Source organism: Chrysochloris asiatica, unplaced genomic scaffold (assembly GCF_000296735.1).
Source record: "Chrysochloris asiatica unplaced genomic scaffold, ChrAsi1.0 scaffold00160, whole genome shotgun sequence".
Taxonomy (NCBI): Eukaryota; Metazoa; Chordata; class Mammalia; order Afrosoricida; family Chrysochloridae; genus Chrysochloris; species Chrysochloris asiatica.
In genome coordinates this window covers 5,559,980-5,566,395 of record NW_006408678.1, presented here as the reverse complement: position 1 = coordinate 5,566,395, position 6,416 = coordinate 5,559,980, and positions in this window count along the sequence as shown.

Genomic DNA, 6,416 nt, shown 5'->3' with positions numbered 1-6,416 from the left:
TTGGTGATCTAGGACTGCTCTGTTTCTCAGTAGGTGTGCTGTGATCAGTTTCCTGGAATTTTTGATTCAAGTGCCAAGTGTTGGGGTGTGGTTAGGCTGGCCTGTTAGATTCCTACTCTGTCCCTAAAATTTTCATCCTCAGAGAATACGATCCTGAATTCTTTAAGGGAAATATGATATCTGTCTGGCTACTTCTTGCTGGTTTGGGAAGATGACCTGCCTAGTTAGGATATTTCTCCTGCATTTCTATTCTGACTTCCTACTCTGCCTCTCTGAATCTGACCACCACAGCATCCAAAGGTCTGAGTTAGAAGCCTTGCACCACCATTATTTTCATTTGAAACTGTTGTGTTCTGGAAGGTACTAATTTAACCAATAGGTTAAGCATACAAGACCCAAATGTTAAAAGTACTATTATAGCCACTGTTAGTCCAATAAGAGGAAAAACCAAGTCATTGAGGGAAGCCTGCTTTTAACAGTTGTCCAAATGTTTCTATTTAGTTACTTTTGACTGTTCCTTAAAACCTTGGCAATGTTTAACAGACCTTGTACTCTTTCCTCTACTTTTCTACTTGAGTTGATATAAAGGCTGTAGGTGGCATTTGACAAAGCATATACTTTTCCCTGACTAGCCAGTAGGTAGTCCAATGCTTTTCGGTGGTTCATCACCTGCCTTGTCAGTGAGTCAGGAGAGTATTGGATTGCTTTTATGGTGATACTCGCATCTTGGGCTGTACTCTGGAATATCCTCGAGGTTTTTATAATAGTTTGTGCATGCTACACAACCCCTCCTAGGAGACCAGCAATGGCAGTGACTAGTGAGACCACCCCTGCTACATATCAGTCCTATTCCTCTCTGGATCTGATGTCTCTCTGAGTAGATATTATCAGAAGTGGTGTAGGATAATTTCCTATAAATCCAAGAATCATCATTTGCAGGTCTTAACCATCCTACTGTGCAGCATCCATATAAGTTGGTCCCCTTTAAACATCTTAAAGCCCACACTCCTTCAGTGGTAGTGTCTCCAATAACCACCATGCCCCTGGGCCTAAGCACCAGAGTTGATCCTCAGTAAGCCAACTGGTGCTGTTCTCTGGGTGTAGACTGGGAGTTTTCTTAACCCATTTCAGGTTTTTCTTTCTCTGAAAGACTATGTCCAGCCTCCCTTGCAGACAGCTGTAGCCATGTGACCATGTTCTTTCTGGCCAATGGAGGAAAGCGGAAGTGATGTATGCAAGTTTAGGTCACATTGTTGAAAGGAAAGAAACCCTGCATCGCCTTTTCTTTCTCTCTCTTCCAATCAGTTGGAAGTAGTAGCCTGTCATTTTTACCACATGAGTAAAATCCTAAAGGTGTTGTTAAGTGCCGTTATATAGGGTTTTGGAGGAGCAGCTGGTGGGTTTGAACTGCTGACCTTGTAGTTGAGTGCTTATCCTACAGTGCCACACCAGAACTCCACATGGACATTGTTGTTGTTATTAAGTGCCATTAAGTTGGTTCCGACTGATAGCAACCCTGTATAAGGTTTCTGAGGAGCGGCTGGTGGGTTTGAACTGTTGGCCTTGCATCTCAAACTGAACTTGCAGTCCAGTGCATTATTCTATAGTGCCACACCAGGACTCCGCATAGACTTTGTTGTTGTTTTTGCTTTGTTGTTTTTGTTAGTGCCGTGGAGTTGGTTTCGACTCATAGAAACCCAATTTATAGGGTGGTTTTGAACCGCTGACCCTATAGTTTTGAACCTTATAGTTTTGAACCGCTGATCCTATAGTTTTGAACTTTATCGTTTTGAACCGCTGACCCTACAGTTTTGAACCTTATAGTTTTGAACCGCTGACCTTATAGTTGAAACCAACATTGCAGTTGAGTACTTATTCTATAGCACCTCACCAGGACATTAGATGAGGAGGAAAAAAATTAACTTCTCTTTTGTTCAGGCCTTTGTGATTTGTCTAGCTATATCCTAACTAATCCGTCAGTTTGTCATACTGTGGTGGCTTGTGTGGTGTTGTGATGCTAGAAGCTATGTCAACAGTATTTCGAATACCAGCAGGATCACCCACAGTGCAGAGGTTCAGCTGAACTTCCAGACTAAGACAGATTAGGAAAAAGGGGAGGCAGACTGCTTCTGAATGTTTAGCCACTGAAAACCTTATGAACTGCAGTGGAACATTGTCAGATATAGTACCAGAAGATGAGCCCCTCAGATAGGAAGATACTCAAAAAATTGAGGGGAAAAGCTGCCTCTTCAAAATCGAGTTGACCATGATGACCTTCATTTGTTGATGGGGAAAATAAGGAGAAACAGCTGTAAACACCCATTAATACTCAGAATGTGGAATGTAGTAAGTATGAATCTAAGAAAATTGAAGGTCATCAAAATGGAAATATAATGCATAAAAACCCATATCCTAAGCACTGTTGTTGTTGTTGTTGTTAAGTGTTGTTGAGTCAGTTCTAACTCACAGCGACCCTGTATAATGTTTCTAAGGAGCAGCTGGTGGGGTTGAATTGCTGACCTTGTGGTTCATAATCTAGTACTGATCCTATAGCATGAAACCAGGAGCATTAGTCAGCTGAAATGTAATTGTATTGATCATTTGGAATCAAATAATCATATGGTTTCCTATGCCAGGAATGACAAATTAAAGAGGAATGGAATCACATTTAACTCAAAAAGAACATTTCAAGATCTATCTTGAAATAGAAGATGCCTACAGCAAAGACCAGCTAATACCACTAATATTCAAATTTGCAAACCAACCACTAAATTTGCAGAATTCATCTTTCAACATTTTTAATCTGAAATTGGTTGATTTGATATAATCAAAATGTATTTATAATTACTGGTGATCAGAATGTGAAAGTTGGAAACAAAGAGGAAGAATCAGTAGTTGGAAAATAAGGTCTTGGTGAAAGACATTATGCTAGAGGTCATATAATACACTTTTGCAAGAACTACAACTTCTTCATTTGCAAATATCTTTTTTCAGTAATATCAAAAGTGATTATACACATGGACCTCACCTGATGGAATACAAGAAATCAAATTGACTACATATATGGGGGAGTCCTGGTGTGGCACTGTGGGTTCATGTGCTGGACTGCAAAGTTGGTTGGAACCTCAAGGTTGGAAGTTCAAGCTCACCAGCCACTCCTCAGAAACCCTACACAGGGTCGCTATGGGTATGAACCGACTCGATGGCACTTAACAACAACATATGTGGGAAGAGATGATGGAGAAGCTCAACATCATCAGCTAAAACTAGGCCAGGGGCTAACTATGGAACACACCACAATGCAAGTTCAGGCTGAAGTTGAAGAAAATTAAAACCAGAAAAGTTGTTGGTTGACATCATACATGAAGAAAGTTAGAGATAATGAAAAAGACAGGAAAGAAAGAAAAGTCAAAATGGATGTCAGAAGAAATTGAACCTTGCTCTTGAGCACAGAGAAGCTAAAGCCATGGAAAGAAATGAGGAAGTTAAAGAGCTGAACAGAAAATTTCAAAGGGCATATTGAGAAAACAAAGTATTTTAATGAAATGCTCAAAGACCTGGAGTTAGAAAACCAAGAGGGAAGATCAAACCTAATTGAATAAACTGAAGAAAAAAATTCAAGCCTCAACTTGCAATATTGAAGAACTCCATGTGCAAAATATTGAATAATGCAAGAAGCATCAAAAGAAGATGTAAAGAATATACAGAGTCACTGTACCAAAAGTAATTGGCCATGCCTAACCATTTCTAAAGGTAAAATATAGTTAGGAACCACTGGTATTAAAGGAAGAAGTCCAAGCTGCACTGAAGGCATTGGCACACACACAAAAAAAAGGTTCCAGAAACTGATGGAACACAAATTAAAATCTTTTAACAGCCTGATGCAGCACTGAAGAAACTCACTCATTTGTGCCAAGAATTTGGAAAATAGCTATCTGATTAACTGATTAGAAAAGATTCATATTTGTGCCCATTCCAAAGAAATGTGACCCAATGGAATATGAAGTCATTGAACAATATCATTAATATCATATGCAAGCAAAATTTTGATGAAAATTTAAAAACTATCACAGTAGAAATTATTTGGAAAAAAAAAAAAAAAGACTACATTTACTGGTCAGAACGAGACTGGAGGAACCTGAGACGATGACCCTCAACCACCTTTCAGGTCTGGAAAGGAATTCACCCTCGTGTCCGATTTTCAGGCAAACAGTAGATAGGTGTATAGTGGGAACAGTGACACTATTAAGATATGCTCACCATAGAATGGCCAATCATTCAAAATCAAAAGGGCAACATTTTCCTAAGGACAAAGTCAAGAAGGGAGGGGAAGGTGGGTGGAATGCAAATAGGAACCACAGGAAGAAGCAGATGACTATTGTTGCATGAATGGGATTGCAATCATTGAGATGAAGCACAGTGTAGGATTTGTTGAAGTAAAACTGATGATCTTGTCTGCAAAATTTCACTGAATTCACAATTAAAAAAAAAAAAAAAAGATTGCCGCAGTACATTGACAAGACCTGCCAGAAATTCAAGCTGAATTTAGAAAAGGATGTGGAACAGGGGATATCATTGCTGATGTCAGATGAATCTTGGCTAAAAACAGAAAATACCAGAAAGATGTTTACTTGTGCTTTATTGACCATGCAAAGGCATTAAACTGTATGGATCATAACAAACTATGGATAACATTGTGAAGACTGGGTATTCCTGAACCCTTAACTGTGCTCATGAGCAACTTGTACATAGACCAAGAGACAGTTATTATGATTTAAAATAAGGAAAGGTGTGTGCCAGCATTGTGGTCTTTCACCATACTTGTTCAATTTGTATACTGAGCAAGTAATCTAAGAAGCTGGATTATACGAAGAAGAGTGTGGCATCAGGATTGAAGGATGACTCATTAACTACCTGTGATATGCAGATAACGCAACCTTGCTTGCTGGGAAGTGAAGAGGACTTGAAATACTTACTGATGAAGAACAAAGACTGTTTTGATTTACATTGAAGTGCAATCCATACAGTCTTCAGTATGGATTGCACCTCATTGTAAAGAAATAAAAAATCCTTCTCACAACTAGACCAATAAATAACATGATAAATATAGAAAAGAGTGAAGTTGTCCAAAATTTCTTTTTATTTGGATCAACAATCAATACTCATACAAGCAGCAGTCAAGAAAAAAAAAAAAAAATGACATATTGGGTAAACCTGTTAGAAAAGATTTCTTTCAGGTGTTAAACATCAAAGACGTCAGTTTGAAAATTAAGGTGTGCCTGACCCAAGTCATGGTATTTCCAATTGCCTCATGTGCATGAAAAAGTTAGACAATGAATAAGGAAGACTATTTTGATTCATTATAGAAGAATTGATGCATTTGAAGTCTGGTGTTGGTGAAGAATATTGGAAAGTACCAAGGACTTCCAAGTGATTAAACAAATTTGTCTCGGAAGTACAGCCAGACTGCTCCTTAGAAGCTAGCATATTGAGACTCATTCTTTGGACATATTTCAGGAATAATCCAAAGAAAATCCTTTTCCAACTTGATACCTTTAACTACTTTAAAGATAATCTAGATATACATTGGATGTATATTTGATACATCAAAAGACATGTACATTACGCGTGGTAATGTAGAGGGTCAGTGACAAAGAGGAAGACCTTCAACAACATAGATGGACACAGTGGCAACAGCAGTGGACTCAAACAGCAATTTTGAGGGTGGCACAGGATTGTGCAATGTTTCTGTTGTGCGTAGGGTCAATGTGAGTCAGAACCGACTCAACAGCACCTAACAACAACCACCTGACAAGGAAAAGAACTCTGGTGGTGGAGTAATTAACAACTTGGCTGATAACCAAAAGATTGGTGATTCAAATCCACTAGTCGCTCCTGGGGAAAAGATTTGGCAGTTAACTTCTGTAAAGATTTGTTGTTGTTGTTGTTGTTGTTGTTAAGCGCTGTCGAGTCAGTTCTGACTCACAGCAACCCTGTATAGGGTGTCTTAGGAGCAGCTGGTGAGTTTGAACTGTTGATCTTGCTGTTAGCAGTCTAGTATTTATCCTACAATGCCACACCATGATTCTTCTGTGAAGATCATAGCCTTGGGAATCCTCAGTTTTATAGGGTCGCTATCATTTGTAATCAACTCAATAGTAACAGGTATTAGTCCAGGATATTACTGAAGGGAAATGCTTTCTCCTAGTTTACATCTGGTTTCTTCACTCTCTTTATCATGTCTTCTGATGTATGTTAGAGAATACCTTTAAAGTGGTTGAATCTATCAATCTGGAAAAGGTTTTCCTTGGCTTAATTATGACACTGATAGTCTTTTTTTCAATTGTTGCTGTTGTTAGGTAACATCAAGTCGGTACCGACCCATAGCGACTTTATGCACAACAGAACAAAATACG